General features: G+C 35.0%; 1 pseudogene; it reads left to right on the top strand.

Moving 5' to 3' along the window:
* The first annotated feature begins 4,253 nt into the window (after positions 1-4,253).
* LOC122144787 lies at positions 4,254-16,536 on the top strand (annotated as a pseudogene).
* Positions 16,537-16,650: the final 114 nt, after the last annotated feature.

Genomic DNA, 16,650 nt, shown 5'->3' with positions numbered 1-16,650 from the left:
TGATTTTCTTTTGGCCCCAAAAAATCGAGGGAGAATTTATTTGTGAGTAATACCTTATTTCAATCCATTTAAAAGTATCGGTTTAAAGGTCAGCGGGAACGACCTTGGGTTTTGTTGCTCACGGCAGTACACTTTCAGCCATTTCTGTTTTTTCCCTCGGGTTCCAATGATAGGGGTTGGCCTAAAGATGCTTTAAAAAAGGGTCTCACAACAGCCCTTTCTTTTTTTTTCCCTTGCTAACCTTTCCCCATGACTTTCATGAGGGCTCCCTTTAAAAATCCCAAATCGGGGTTTTATCCCCAAATCCAGGCCTTTTTCTGTTGTTATGGTTGCAATGCAGTATTTTTTCAGCTCCTCTTTCAAAAAGTCAACAACATTTTTTGCCATTTTTCCTGTGAATGACGAACCCCTCAAAGTTTTTTTCTGAGTGACTTGCCTAAGAAGCTGTGCGGGGGGTTGCCCAATGTCCTCAATGGGAGTACTGGCTAAAGCCATTTCAGGGGCAAATTCTTTTTTTTAAATAAAACTTTCTGGGAAGTTTCTTAAGTACTGCTTGGCCCTTTTCAGTGTTCCCGAATCAATGAAAAACACCCACCCCTTTTTCCAAAGTACTCTAAAATGCCCCTTAGAAATATGTCTTTTTCAACTTTGCACAGCAAAGTGCACCAGGCCCTGGTCTTTAAAAAAACCCCTCATTCTTTGGTATTTTGGGGTGAAGTAATTTTTGATTTTTTCATCATTTTTTTAAAACTCGGATTTTGTTCTTTGTTTTCCAAAATGTTTGGATTTTGGGACATGCCCCAAAAACCCTCAATAAAACCTCAGGAAATGCTTGACTGGGAAACTGTATCAAAATCTGGTCGGGCTTTCCCCTCTGTTGCATACATCTTTTCGGGGATTTTTGGGAAAAGTTGGACTTCTGTAAAACATTTCCTTTCAGCTTTTAACTTCACTTGCTCCCTGGTGCTTCCCAGCAGGGCTCAAGTGACCAATAAAATTTCGTTTTTTGTGAAAGTCTCGATTTAAACCTCAAAAACCCTTCCCCCCAACCCAGTCTTGAGAAGCTCTAGTTGTTGGTTTTTAACAGCCCTCTTCTTGTTCTTCCAATTAAAAAATGAACGGGGAAATGCCATGACGTGTTGGAGGGAATTCTAGGGTAGCTAAAGGAGTTTTCAACTTTTCCCGATTCACATAGCCACGTCGACAAACACAACTGGACCTGAAGTTGAGGGAGAATTGAAAAAAAAACCTCTGTGCCATTTTTCATTTTTCCCTTTTTGACTCACAGAGAAACCGAGATTTTCGGGGTTTTTACTCTTAAGGGAACCACGCCTGATTCACATGAAAGTGCCAATTTGTTTGACTTTCTTGTGGGCCTTGTCATGGACACATCACAGTAGAATAATCTAGGTTCACAGCGCAGCTACAACAACCTTATTTTTTGCCCAAAACTTTCAGTTTGGGGGCCTTGATGCAAAATCCTTCGAAGCCCCCGGCTTAGGATTTGAGGCAACTTCTGCCCTTTGGGTTTAAACAAGAATCTGGACAGATTCTTGTTTGTAATGGTTCCTCAATGAGCCTAAACTAGATCAGAAATTTACTAGTGTCCACATGTCCCCCACCTCAGTTTTAACAAGCAAAATTAATGTCTGGCTTCAAGTAAGAGGACAGGTACGGCGACGCTGGATATATCCTTTATCGACTGCCTATAAAGGGAAGGGAAAAATAACTCTCGGTCAAACGTCCCAGGGGTTTCGGGACGGCAGATGTTCAAAAAAACCCGGGAAAAATCTTTGTGGAGCATAACTGTGTCAATATACAGGACAAACGGTTAGGCCCAAACAAAAACCACCTCCTGGTCCCAAAAACACGGGGAAAAAATCCTTTTGGATTTTTGGACTCTTCCTCTGAAAGCGGCCAACACGCATCTTCTCCAAAACAAAGTTCTCCATTTTAACAGAAAGTTCGATTTCACACATTTTGAATTTCAACTTGAAAATGGTAGCCCCTTTCACGATTTCAATTTTGGCCCTGAAAGTGTACCGTGTCCTCAGGACTGCAGTCAGTGTCACTTCATCTCTATAGGCCCAAAACACTGGCCGGGAGTTTTGCTCCTCTTTTCCCAAAATAAAAAAAAAATCTTGTTATCAACGTTCTGAAACATTTTAAACATGCATTTTAAAATCTGTGACCGGGTAAATGACGCTGGCTCATTTTTCACAAAACGCAGTGGTGTTTTTAAAATACCTTTCCCGGGATATTGGCATGGGCAAATTCATATGAAAATAAAAAAATAAAAATGTTTTGCAAAAAAAAATACGCTGAAGCTTACTGTCACAAGCAAAATGGGAAGTGAATAAAACAAAAAAAAACCCTTGCAGTATTTTTTAAAAACAAAAAGAAAGAAAAAGAGAAATAGGCCTATTTCAAAACAAATCACAATGAACAAAAAAAAAGTTAAATAAAAATAGTAAAATCTTCTTTCTGTGCTCTTTAATAAATTGTTAAACAACTTTGTTACGAGTACTCAATAAACTAAGAACAATTAAATTTTGATAAAAAACGCATTGCTTAAAATTGTTTAAAAATTTTTATTATGAAATTATTAAATTTTAACCATTACTTTAAATTAGCAAATGCGCTTAAAGGAAAATAACCAATTATCGGGAAAAACTGTTTTATGAAAACACGCAAATCATTAAAATTTAAAATTCATACAACATCCATGCTAACAATTAAATCCTGTTCAAATTCCATATTAAGCAATTACTTTACCCCCTTTTTTCAACAGAAGAAATTTTTTAAAAAGGGGGGGAAAAAAATCCGGCCAGATTCAACTGTCTGGAATATTTTTAAAACAAAGTTCAGTAATGCTAAATTCACTACGTGTCCAAATAAAAAAACAGATAAGAACAACAAAGTAAGAAACAGTGAAGAATTAAAAAAAGTTATTAAAAAGTCTCGGGCTTTTCTTTTAAAAAAACCACTGCAAAGATGTTGGTATTTAAAACACCCACGTCTGGTCACATTTTTTTGGAGAAACCCAATGAAACCCAATCATTTTTTGGGAAAGGGCCCCTGCAACATTAAAATTGGTTTAGGGTTTTGCATTGATTTTTAATTGTTTTGTGGCACACAATGTTCGCCACTACTCAAAAAACCCTCGTTCAAATACAGATATATTCTAAAAATAAGACATATATCAGCTCTTTTATTAATCTTTTAAATTTAAAAATTTTTATCAATTTTAAAAATACAAAAAATTTTTTTTCCACTGATTCTAGAAAATTTAAAATTTTTTGGTGTTTTTCTGGGCTCTAAAACATCTTTTGGCACAAACACTACAAACACTGTCTGACGGGGAACCCGCAAGAAAATAACTTCCCAAAGGGATTCAACCGGGGTCCCGCAGCAGTACCGGGTCCGTCAATTAATTTTTTTATCACAATAGTTTTTTTAAAATTAAAAAATGGGGTTAAAAAAAAAAAAAAAAAAAAACAAAAAAAAAATCAAGTCAATTTTAGATAAACCCCCTAAAACAAAAACAAAGCACCCCCATTGTACTGCAAAGATCAATATTTTGGGAAAACGATTTGCAAAACCCCCTTTCTTTTTTAGTTTTTTCTCAGAGGACGGAATGTTCCCATTTTCCATTTTTTGCAGCTGGAAAATTTTGCCATCCAGACTTTTTGTTGTCCTTAACACAAAGGGGGCCCAAACAGAGGTTTTTAGTAGAATCCCTCACCGTCATGTATTTAGGGGAATATCCCTTTCAAAATTTTTTTCTCATACAACAACGCACGATAGGGGAAAAAAAATTTTCTGTAAAACTTATTTTGTTGGAACATTGTGGAAACGGAAATGAATAGTGACACTTTTTAATGTTTTTAAAAAAGAGGTCTTTTGCCCTTTTGGGGGCTATACGTTTAATTCCATTTAATAAAAAATATTGTTTTTTTTGCCGCTAAGGGACCCATGGGCCAAAAAAAACTGCAAAATTTTTGGAAAATTATACTCCATAAAAGGTGATTCATCGAAACTTTTCTGAATATTGGATACAAGCACGGGACAAAAAAATGGGATGTCAAAAAAAAGTGTTCAAAGGGAATTGCAACTAATAATACAGAAAATATTAGAAAAAAATTCAAGTCGCTATTTACACCAATGCAATAGCCCCCTTTTTCAAGGTTTTTAATCACTGTGCCCCAACTGTATTTTTTATCATCTACAAAAATCAGTCAAAAACGTCCTTCATGGTGCGAAAGGTAAAATATCTATCTACTCAGTTTGACGCGATCGACCCAGGTTCGAATCCTTTTTTTGGCGAAATTTTTTCTTTCCCTTTTAAATTTTAAAAACTATCAGAAAAGCATTTACTTTTGTAATATAAGGAGTTCCCCAAAAAAAATTTAAAAAAAAATATTGGTAGGGTTTTGGGAGGGGGTTTACCTAGTTAGGTAATGCATTTAAATTTCTATTTCCATGTAAATCTCTTCTCTTTACACTTAGGGCAAAGCTGCGACAAAAAAATTCACTCAATGTAGTTTTAAAACCTTTAGTGCTTGAAGTGGGGCCGGGCTGGAAGTAATCTAGTAAATTAATACAAAAAGGATTCAAACGCGCTAATGGAAGAAAACTGGGCCCATTTCATCAGCGTTACAGAAGAAGGTGACTTTGTCCAGTGCATAAATTATTTTCAGCGTGTATTGGGTTAAGAAGGTGTTTTATAAAAAAATGCTGATTACGGGCAAGATTTGCGATTCGAATGATCCGATGTGTAAAAGGCAGGTTTTAGTTTACTTTGGGGATCTCCCTTTTGTCCTGTTTGGGGATCACACTTTCTTGTGTAATTTGTATTGAAAAACTTTTTATTTAATTATTGACTGATGATTTAATTTTGGGGACCATACATACATTTTAAAATTTTTAAAAAATACTTTTTTTTTAAATAAATTAAAAAAATGGGGGGGGCGCCACTTTTCTTTTTTTTCCCACTTTTTAAGAACTGATTTCCTTTTTAATTTTATTTTTTTTTTTTATTTAAAAATATGCCTTGTAAAAAATCGGGGGTCCCTACATTTCATTCTTGTCATGGTGCAGCCCTTGCTTTCCTTTATCTGCCTTCATTAAAAAAAAAAAACCCCCACTCATGATTTTTTCTTATTTTCCTCTCACGAAAAAATTAAAAGTTCATTTAGTAACTTGAACTTAAATTAACAAAGTTTTTTTGTCCTTCGGGCATAAAATTAAAAAATGAATTTTTTAAAAACTATTTTTAAATTTCAGGTAACGAAAATGCCATCTGACATAAATTAAATGTATTCTCTGCAAAACCTTCAAATAAAATTCAACAAATGCAAAAAAAAATGAAATTTTATTTTTTTTTTTCCCCCAATCATTGTCAAATTGTGCCTCAAATATGTGCATATTTTTTTCTACTGTTTACATAATAACTTAACATAATATTTATTTTTTTTAATCATAAAAATTATGGTTAGTTTCATTAATACAAAAGGGATAAAGCTTAAAATGGCTCGCTTTACACTTTTTTATTGGGGTCCCTGATCCATGTCTCATCCCTAAAGGGGGCCTTGCCTGAAAAATTTTAAAACCCCTTTAAACCTCCAAATTTAAGGCAAAAAAGACCAAAAACAAAAATTTTTAAGTCATACAAATTAATTGACTGTGATTTGATTCAACAAAAAACAATTGGGGGTAAGGTACGTAGGGACTTGGGTTTGGGGGAACCCCCTTTAAATCATTTTAACATTTTCTGGTGTACTTTTTTTTTATTTTTTTAAAATAAGCAAATGACATAACTAAACTTTTTTTTATATTAAAATGCACTGCAAAACCCCAGCACATCATTTGTACAAACACTATAAAAATCCGGAACATGACCGAAAAAATCAGTTAGCCCATAAACAAAGTCAAAACCACCCCTCCTTCCACTCTAAGGGATAACCAACAACCATCAGTCGTAGTAAATTTAAGGCCCAAACACTCTGCCCGCGGGGGGGAGGTCACCCCTAATAAAATAGCTTTTCAACACATAACGTTCTTTTTTACCTACATATTTTACAGTAGGTTTTTTGTGCGATTATTTTACTTTCTGAGCAGCACGGCATGTCACATAAATAAAAACCTAATAAGAGTTGCAGCATCACCTGCACTGCAGTTCTTTTTTGTTAATGCAAACATCTATTAGAACCCAAATTTTTAGTTATTTTGTTTTCTCATTTGAAACGTTTACTAGATTCTCGCATGCCCAAAAGTCGAACTTTTGCGTGACAGATTTTATGAAGGGGATTTGTGTTTTAAATGCTTTTTGTTTATCCGAGCCTAATACCGAATTATTATTTAAACATTTGTCTGCAGAATTTTAAACTGATTGTTTTTACCCTTTTCCCCTGACAATTCCCGAGCGGGCGTCAATTTTTCTGGAACTGGGGGGCCTTGACACGTGTGTAAAAATCTGCTCAGCAAACAAAATAAGGGCCCAAAGGCTATTTGTCCACCGGTATGTTCCCGTATATCAGTATTTTTATAGTAGATTTTTATATATTCCAATTTTACAAATTTTGTTTTCTAAAACCCAAAAAAAAAAAAAGTTTTATTTATGACTCTTTGGGTAAACCCGAACATAAAAAATCACCAAACTCAGGGCTATAAATTAAAAACAAAAACTTATGTGATTACTGTTTGATTTCTGCAATAAAGAGGCATGGGGTCACAAAATCACTGTTTTTGGGGGGATTTAAATTAACTGTTCAAAAAAACAAAAAAACACCTAAACCTTTATTTTTTATTTTTGTCCAAATTGTTTATGTTGCTATTTTTACAGGTTCTACTTATTTTTAATGGCTTTTTGAAGTAGGGAAACCCACGGGACTCCTCACTGTCCCAATAAAAACCTAAAACCAAATGTTCTGAATAGTGTATAAAGCATTAATAAGGCAAATCCATTTGGGGGCTGACTGGCGCCACACCATATTTCAAAGGGGAGATATCCCTCTTTGGTTAAAACTTAAAACCCAGAATCCATGCCACTTCGTAAAAAATAAATGGCCTTAGGGGCTCACCTCTGTGCGCCCTTTCAAAGAGCAAGCTTTTTTGACTGGAAGGTTTTATCTTGCCCATTCTTGGATTAATGAACTTTCCAGGGTGAATTTTTTAATTTAACGGTTTTTATTAGGTTTCCGTCATGCACAGGTTATTTTGTGAGCATTTGTTTCTGAGGAAGAGGAAGCAACACACATAGTTGACAAATTGTTTAAATGTTTTTTGGGAAATTCTTGGGACCTTCGGAGATGCGTATCATTTTAGGAATGGATTTGCATCACATGCCAACTTAAAAGGCTGTTGATTTTGGAAGTTTTAACAATTTGATTTTTTAGGGCACTTTTTTTTTTATCATTTTACTTGTTGGTTTTAATTTTGCATCCGTTTTTTTTTTTTATTTTCCTTGAACATGCCAATAAAAAAAATATTGGAACCCATTTAAAATCCGTTTTATCACCCAAGCGCGCGACAAAAAGGGGCTTGCAAAAAGCGAACCTCCCCGTGCAAATTCTTTTTGACCGCAAACTCGGAAAAAAATGTTTTTTAAGCCGGGCTTGATGAGGAGGGTTCTGGGAAAAATCGGTGGGGAAATCATCTTTTTTTAAATTTTTTTCAAACGGCTTTTATTGAACTACTGCATGCTTTTTGTTCGAAATTCCAAACTGTCGCCTGTTTGTTTACAAATTAACTTTTTGAAAAGTTTTTGGGAACGTCACCCTTTGAAAAATTATTTTACTTTTGGGAGAAGCTGTGAAAGTAAGGAACTTTCCCCGAAAAGGGCCTGGGCCCCCCTGGAATTTGAAACTTTTTTTTTGTCAACAAACTGTGGGCCCAAAAAAAACTCAGTCAGTCTCAAGGACAAGAAAACAACTCAAATTACTTTACAAAAGGTCCCCTTTACTTTTCTTCTTTTAATGAAACTTGCCTTTTAAATAATGACGAAAAATGGAAACAAAGAATGATAAAACCTTTTTTTTTTGTTGTTTTTATTGGCTCGAGGAAATTACATCGTTTTCGAAGGTGTTTTTCCTGCCACGGTGCATCCTCTATGCCTTATTTAGACTTTTTTTGGAGGAAAATTGGATCCTGCTTGTGCCCACTTTTGGGAAGTAAGGGTTTTTATATCTTCAGTTCTAAAACTGTACCCATTTTACTGAAGCTATTGGTTTTAGATTGTTTTTGTTGATCTTTAGAAATCTTCATTAAATTCTGGGGAAAAGGTTGTGCTTCCAAATAATTAAAAAACAAAACAACAAAATATTGTTTTTTTATTTTCGTGCTGGGATCGTTGTACTATATTTTAACTCTATCTTGCTTTCAGACCATAAGGCGAAATTTTTCCCCTTTACAACCCAAGGCTGGACCAGAGGCCTTTTTTAAAATAAAGAGAGCTAAATGGCCCCGGTTCTGCTGAAAATGTTTTTTTTACTATTTTTTGTGCGTTTAAATGGCTAAAATCAAAGCCCTGTTTTGTCTTTCAGGTATCCTATTTTGGGGATTTTAATCAAAGAGCCTGCGTTTATCACCCGGTACTCTGGAAAGGTTTGACACGGTTAGTTTTGACCTTCATCCCTTCATTTCAGCGCCCAATTGCAAGTCCTTGAATGTTTTGAACATTCTGTAATGCAAGTGATTTTTAAATGCCCATACTGAGACACATTATATTTATTGACGTTTATTTTCATGATTCATTGCCATGTTTTATCATGTCTCTTATATGTTTTGCACAGATTCTCTGGAAGCAAGCTAAAAAATGAGGTTGGCGGTTTACTATTTTTCATATTAAATAGAAGTGCTGCACTTCGATTTTAGTATCTCAACATTCTCAGGAAATTGATATATACTGTTCAAAAGTTTGGGGTTGGTATGTTTTATGCTCTGATAAAACCTCTTATGCTCTCAGGAGGCTGCACGGGCTGGTGATAAAAAAATAATAAAATAAGGAATGCATGGCATTATTGTGCAATTTTGCATTTTCAAGATAAGTTCCAATGCAATTTATTTTGTTGTTCGTTGAGTTCAAGGCTGATTTTTTCAGTATGCACACATAACTTCAGATCCCTTCTAGGAAATCATTCATGCTACGATTTAATTCACAATGGCTCACCAGAATGTTGATACATCAATGAAATTGCATCCTTTGCTGAATAAAAATATCAACTGAATAAAAATGGCCCCAAACTTCTGTTTGTGTAGGAGCCCTCCATGTATTTGCTACAAGGAATATAAGCCACCCAGCTAAATAGGTAGCATAATGTAGCATTTTAAAATTTTTTGTCATATTTTTTGTGCTTCAACATTTGAAAGTAGGCATGGCCACCACTGCCATGCTCTTTCTTTGTTATTCCGCAGGGAGGATTCACCAGAAAAATACCCCTCCTCTTGGACAAAACAGGGGCTCTTTACCTGAATTCCCATTTTGCTTGTTTGATGCTTCAGGAGTCTGTTTCAAAAGATAAGGTCTGTTCAAATGCTGGAGACCCATTCCAAAATGCTGTTTACTGTATATTTGCTACTTCTAATTTGCTATTTTTTTTATTTGTTAGGTCGACACATTGATTATGATGTACAAAACCCACTGTCAGTGCATTCTGGACAATGCCATTAATGTCAACTTTGAGGAGTGCAATTTTAAGCTCTTAAAGTATCTCTAATCATGACATCTAGATTCTAGAAAAAAGCTCAGTAATCAATCCCATTGGTTCCAGATCCAGAACTTTCTACTTCACTTCTGGCAAGGAATGCCTGAACATCTTCTGCCACTGTAGAGAAATCCGGTTATCGTGGACATCTTCTGTGTGATGTGTGATTTACTACTAAAAAGTGAGTGATTTGACATATCTGGATGTACATGTGCTTTTTTATACTGTCATCAAAGGATTTGGGTTGTTTAAAACAGTGTGCTTGCTGAAGGTTTTTGTGGACAACTGTGATAGTTTTTTTCAGGGTTCTTTCACGAATGGAAATTCAAGTAACATCGTTATTTTAAAATATAAATCTTTTGAAACATTATAAATGTCTTTACTGCGCACTTCTACTATGACCCAATTTTCTTTTGCTACTTTTCAAGTGCTATTTATGACCCCATGGTGTCAGTTTTATTGTTGTTACCCATGTCCCAAACCTAGACTTTGCATCTTAAAATAAGAAAAAACATTACAGAAATATTATTACATTTTAAAAGCTAATGTAACCAAATAACTTAAAATATACAAAGAATGTTATAATTTACATAAATAATCCCATAGAATTACTTTGTTGGTGTGTGTGTGTAGGTGTCAGGGTTGCCACAGCACACCGGGTGCTAGCTCATCACATCACAGCCGGCGCGCGCATATTGGGAGACTCAAAACCTGTCTGAACTTATTTGTCCACAGTTATTGCACTGATGAGGTTCTCAGCCCGGCCTACAATGCAGGATAATGCCAGAGAGGTTTGTCTATTAAACTGCTGCAGTTATAGAATACACATTTGGGTTTAAATGCAGTCGATTCCAAAAGATGTGGAATATGATGCGGTTAAGTTTTTTTGAGTGAGGTTTAGGGAAATATTCTTCAGTCTTTTTGGCAGATATTCGAAATTTTGGCCAAGCCACTGGACAACCGGATGGTGTCTTCCTTAGAGAAAATCTTCCAGAAATTCTCTCAGAAAAAGAAACTGCCGATAGCACGCGACGAATTTGTGTCTTCCTTAAGAGACAGACCTCCTTTCTTTCTACAGTCTTGCACAGGTAGATCGTTGTAATACAAACTAGTGCTGTCAAATGATTAATCACGGGTCGGGGGTGGTAATCACATCCACAAATAAAAGTTTTTGTTTACATAAGATATGCGTGTATGCTGTGTATATTTATTAGGGTATATATATTGTACAAACAACTGCATGTATACATTTAAAAAAAATATGTTATGTTAATATATTAAATATTTTATATATATCATATAAAAGATAAGAATTATAAATAATATAAATGTATAGACATGTAAATATTTTCAAAATATTTACTGTATGTGTATTGTATTAATATATACATAATAAATATACACAATACATATAGTATGTAAACAAAAAACTTTTTATTTGGGATGCGATTAATCGCGTTAAATCATGGTTGACAGCACTAATACAAACATCAATAAAACTTGCTTTTGGTCATTTTTTATATAAAAGTGCAACTGTATAGATTTATATCTTTTCAGATTGCAAGACCTGCACTTTTTGACCAGAATGTAGTGACTTCTATGGTGAATTGATATTGATAAGGTGGATCTGAACAGTATTGGTTCTCAAGCACTCCTTTCAGTTACAAATGACCAAGATTCAGACTTCTACTCTGAACTGTGAGTCACTGATGGCTTTTTTTTTTTCAAATCTCTATGCTGAGCCTCAAACTATATTTATGATTTCTTGATCTTATCTGCTAGATGACTCATTTCAGTCTTTCAAGAGTTTGAAAGACCTCCTGAGGAAAAACGCCACAGTAGAGTCTTTCATTGAATGGTTTGGACTCAGTGGTCGCGCAGAAAGTTATTAAGGTTTGTCACATTTCAAACTCACAGTATTCAAGCTAGCCATGACTGTTAATGTTAAATTGCATATTATCTGTCTTCTAGCCCAGCAAACAAAATGGTCGGTCAGTGAAGAAGCGAGCTCAAGATTTCCTTCTGAAGTGGAGTTTTTTTGGAGCACGAGTGATGCACAATCTCACCCTAAACAACGCTGCTAGCTTTGGTAAACCTTTAGTATGCATTCATATAAATTGCAGTCACTGATTCAGTTGCTTTCAAATTCTAGATATAATTGAAAAATCATAGTAGTATAGTCAAATCTGTACTATTCGTTCAGGCTCTTTAGCGGAGAATGAGCCATAAAAAGCCTGTACAAACAAAGCTTTATCTCGTGTCGCGTGTGTGCACCCTGATTAGGGAGCAACCTTTTTTCAGTGCTCCTAACATTTGATGACCCCACAGGTGTTCACAAAGCCAAACAGATTCACCTGGAAGGCCACACATTTGACCTCAGCAAAAGCTGGTTGAAACCCGTGGAAAACTCTGGTTGTGTGCATTGCATTGTGGGATTTAGTACTCTGCATAGTGTTTTTTTTTTTTTTTATAATCCAGTGGGTCCTGGAATACTTTACCATGAACTGCAAAAACAGGACAAGTAGTGTGCTATTCTGAACAAAGCCAGAGTTTGTGTGCTGCTGAGTGAAACATTTTTTTTAATCAAAGATCGGATACCTTTGATTATTATGGTTTTAAGATTTAGGAGTGATTTTTTGGCAACATATACTAAAACAAAACAGTTCAGCCTGGTTTAATGTTATTTACAGGCTCGTGTTTCATCTCATTCGGATGCTTTTGGATGAGTACATCCTGCTAGCCATTGAAACACAATTCAACAACGACAGAGAGCAAGACCTTCAGAATCTACTGGAGAAATACATGAGGAGTGCAGGTACCTTAATATTTTTATTCTATTTATGGATATTAGTAGGGACCCTTATAGTTTATTTTACTGTACATTACTGCTTAAAGTAAGATTTGTTAATGTTTTTGAAACACCAAGGCTGCATTTATTAGATCAGAAATACTGTGAAAATGATTTAAAATAACCATAACCGTTTTAAAATCTCATTTATTTCTGTTATAGAAAAGCTGAATTTTCAGCATCATTCTCTAGTCTTAGTGACACATGATCCTTCAAAATCATTCTGAAATGCTGATTTGGCGTTTGAGAAACGTTTAATATTTTATTAGTGTTGAAAACAGTTGTGCTGCTTAATATTATTGTGAACTGATCAAATTCTTTTATGAATCAGGAAGTTCAAAATAACAGAAAATATTTTGTAAACATTATAAATGTTTTGGTCAAATTTAATGTATCCTAGCTGAATAAAAGTATTTATTTCCTAAACATAAAAAACTAACTACCCCCAAATGTTTCAGTGTATATGCAAATGTCTTTAAACCCTGTTTAATGTGATCTTTTCTTTTGACAGATGCTAGTAAGGCTACTTTTACCCGCCTCCCCAAGTTTCTGTTTCTTGGCCAATCGGAATAAATCCGGTGTGTGGCGTCCAGTGATTCAACTGTCAAGGACGAGAAACCCACCAGAACATGACTTCCTGTCACTCCACACTGCACAGCAGGGGCTCGGGACCAGTACTGTTGTGTACCAGTAGTACCGATCCGGACAACTTTACTATATCTGGTACTTGAAAGCAGCAGCTCAACCCAATTTGAGACATATTCATGTTTAATATAGCAAAAAAGGGCTTCTTATGACTATAGAGTGCAACAGCATGTTCTTCATAAGGACATGCAATTATTTGATGAAAAGATGAGAAAATGAATTGTTTCAAAACCAAAGACTAGAGTATAAAATTAAATTTAACAAGATTTTTAAACATTACTACATTTATAAATTATTTAAAAGAATAAAGAATGAAAAATATTTCTGTATCATATATATCTGTTCATATATGGAAGCAAATTTTAGTGTACAAACAATTTCCAGAAATTTCTAGTACATTTCACAAATAATTACAAAAATTGAATTAAACATGAAATTTCGATGTAGAAAAACTGAAATAGTAATTTTTTGTCAAATATACTACAGTAATCTTTGTTTTTTGTACAACTTTGGAAAATTATTTACAGTATCTTTTAGGTTTGTCTAAACAGATTTATGCATTTCTCCTCCAAAGTGATGCTGTTATTGTTTCTCAATTTTATTTAATATTAATAAAATAATTTTTATTTAGATTTCTACATTAAAATAATATAATATTTTTCTCTCTAAGTATATGAAGCAATTCTTAATTTCAACATTAACTATACTCTAAAAATAATTTTTTTTCAAAGGAAAAAGTATTACTTGCTGTAAGAACTGTATATTTTACAAGAAAATACTGTTTCAGTCGTTCTGCTTCTAAATTTCATGTTTAATTCAAATGTGTTGCTGTTTCTTTGTCATTAATTGAAATTTCTGAGTGAAAATGTTTAATATAATAATTTGTATTAATATAATTACTATCACTTTTCAGGTCAAATGGATTACTTGCAGAACAGTGCCCCCCTGATGACCCCTCCGATCTCTCCTGCCATGATCAACCGCAGCAGCGTGATCAACCAGGGCCCGATGGGCTGTGAGGCCCGCAGAGCAGCTGCCCCATCCAGCCCAAGTGTCCTGCCAGAGCTCTCCGACAGCATGTACCAGAGTCTGCACAATGCTAGTTCAGGCTCCTATCCCAGCTCGTCTTACTACCAGCCTGTGTTCAGAGCTCAGACTCACACTCCAACATCAGCCTATCAGGCTCGTGCTGAAAGCGGCCGCTACGCACCCTTCTCTGGACACCAGCTGACCAAAGACTGCTTCAGCAGCAGCTGCACTGTGTCTCCCTACAGCTCGAGGGTTGCAGCGACTGGATACGCAGCCTCAGGTGACCCCTGTGATGGATACTGAGGGCGTACAGCTGCTGGACTCCACAGTGTACAGCTTTGGAGGAAGTGCTGCCAGTGGAGATGGATGTTCAGGTCCAGTTTGCAGCTCTGGTCACAATGGTGAGAAAAGACTAAAAGATTATTGACCATTTAAAATAAATGTATAAGAACTGACACTACTGTTTAAAATTTGGGGTAGGTAAGATTTATTTCTTTTTTTAATAAATTAATTATTTTATTCAGGATGGATGCATTTAATTGATCAGAAGTAACAGTGAATACATTTATAATGGTTAAAAAAGAATTAATGTTAAAAAATTATATTCCAAATTAGTGTTGCAAAAAGGTGGAAAATTTCCAGTAAATTTCGGAAACATTCTAGAAATATAAGAAACTTTCCGGGATTTTTTAGAATCTTCAGAGAATTTTTGGAAAGTTTTTCCAGAAATTTTCCAACCCTTATCAACCCTATTCCAAATGAATGATGTTCTTTTGAACTTACTATTCATCAAAAATCTTGTATGAATTAAGGTTTCCATAAAAATATTAAGTAGCACCACACTGATAAAAATAAAAAAATGTTTCTTGCAGCAGCAAATCCCAGTACATCAGCAAAAAAAAACGATTTCTGAAGGATCATGTTACTCTGAAGACTGGAGTAATGATGCTGAAAATTCAGCTTTGGATCACAGGAATAAATTACAGATGCTCCTATTGAAACATTATTGTTCTTCTTTCTCCTGGCCAGGATATTACAGCAGCAGCGGGGTATGTGGACACTCAGAGGATGGGCACGTTTATCGATCAGCATGTGTCAGTTATCAGCAGTTGTGAGCAGCATCGCTCCGTTTCAGCCTATGCTGAAGTACACGACCCTCTCAACATCCTGGACGACACGAGCAGGAAGACAACAAGACCCTACTACACGGACCTGTCTGCAATGGGCACACACACAGCAGGTGAGGACAGAAATCCAGGGATAGTTTTGTATCTCAGCACTTTATAACGCTCTAAAAACCACACTGGCATAACAAGAGTCAAATACAAATGATGGGAAATTTTAAACAAAAGATATCTGTTCTCAGGACTATATTTCAGGCTAGGCAAGTTTGTCACATGTTTTTATATGCATCACTTTTTTTACACTACCGTACCGGTTAAAAGTTTGGAGTCTTTTCAAAAATCTTTTATAGAGACTTGAAGAAGTCTCTTATGCTTACCAAAGCTGCATTTTTTTGTTCAAAAACTCAGCAATACTGTGAAATATTATTAAAATTTAAAATAACAGTTTTTTTCCTTTTTGAATATCTTTTGAAATCTAATTTATTCCTGTGATGCAAAGCTGAATTTTCAGCATCATTACAGTAATTCTATTAATGTAGAAAAAATCAAGAAACAAAGACAAACAGTGAATATTTTCAGCTGTTTTTTTTTAACAAGACTTTAAGGTATGTGCTTATACATAGTGTGACAACTAGCCCCAGTCTCCCTTTTATATTTAATGATGTCGTTATGCATGGCTATTTTTGGCCATTTTTATATATCATATCTTCCATTACTGTCTCATGCTTCTTTATATTGTCCTATTTCAGGATCCAGCATTGCTCATTCCTGCTCCGTCTCGACACCCTGCATGTATGGAACTCCTGCTCCTTATCACTCCCAGAATGCACTGCTGCCTCTCCAGGGGACCACAGAGATCAGAGAAATGGTGTCGTCTCTGCCCCCCATTAACACTGTGTTCATGGGGTCAACTGGAGGGCCGTCCTGACTGAAACCTTATCTGTAGTTCAACATCTCTTCTGTACTCACAGAAGGTGAGGCATGTTTTAGCTCATCTGTATTTTTCATTGCCAATTACATTGCAAAAAGACTAATTGATTTACTAAATTGTTGTTTCTTTGTGCTTACAGTTAGGATTATGACAGGTAATGGCCCAATTATATCTTTTATTTAAGGTTTTTTAGTATATTATAGAATACAGTTTCATTATTGTTCTTTATTTGGTATTCTTGTATAAACTAGAATATATATATATATATATATATATATAGTATATATTTTTATAATATATATAATACTTTTTTTGCTTTCTTTATTCTGGAGGTCAAACTTTAACTTTATTGTTTAATAAACTACAAGC

Source organism: Cyprinus carpio, unplaced genomic scaffold (assembly GCF_018340385.1).
Source record: "Cyprinus carpio isolate SPL01 unplaced genomic scaffold, ASM1834038v1 S000006759, whole genome shotgun sequence".
NCBI lineage: Eukaryota > Metazoa > Chordata > Actinopteri > Cypriniformes > Cyprinidae > Cyprinus > Cyprinus carpio.
Note: the sequence above shows the minus strand (reverse complement) of the source record. Positions and strands in the feature narration are given on the sequence as shown.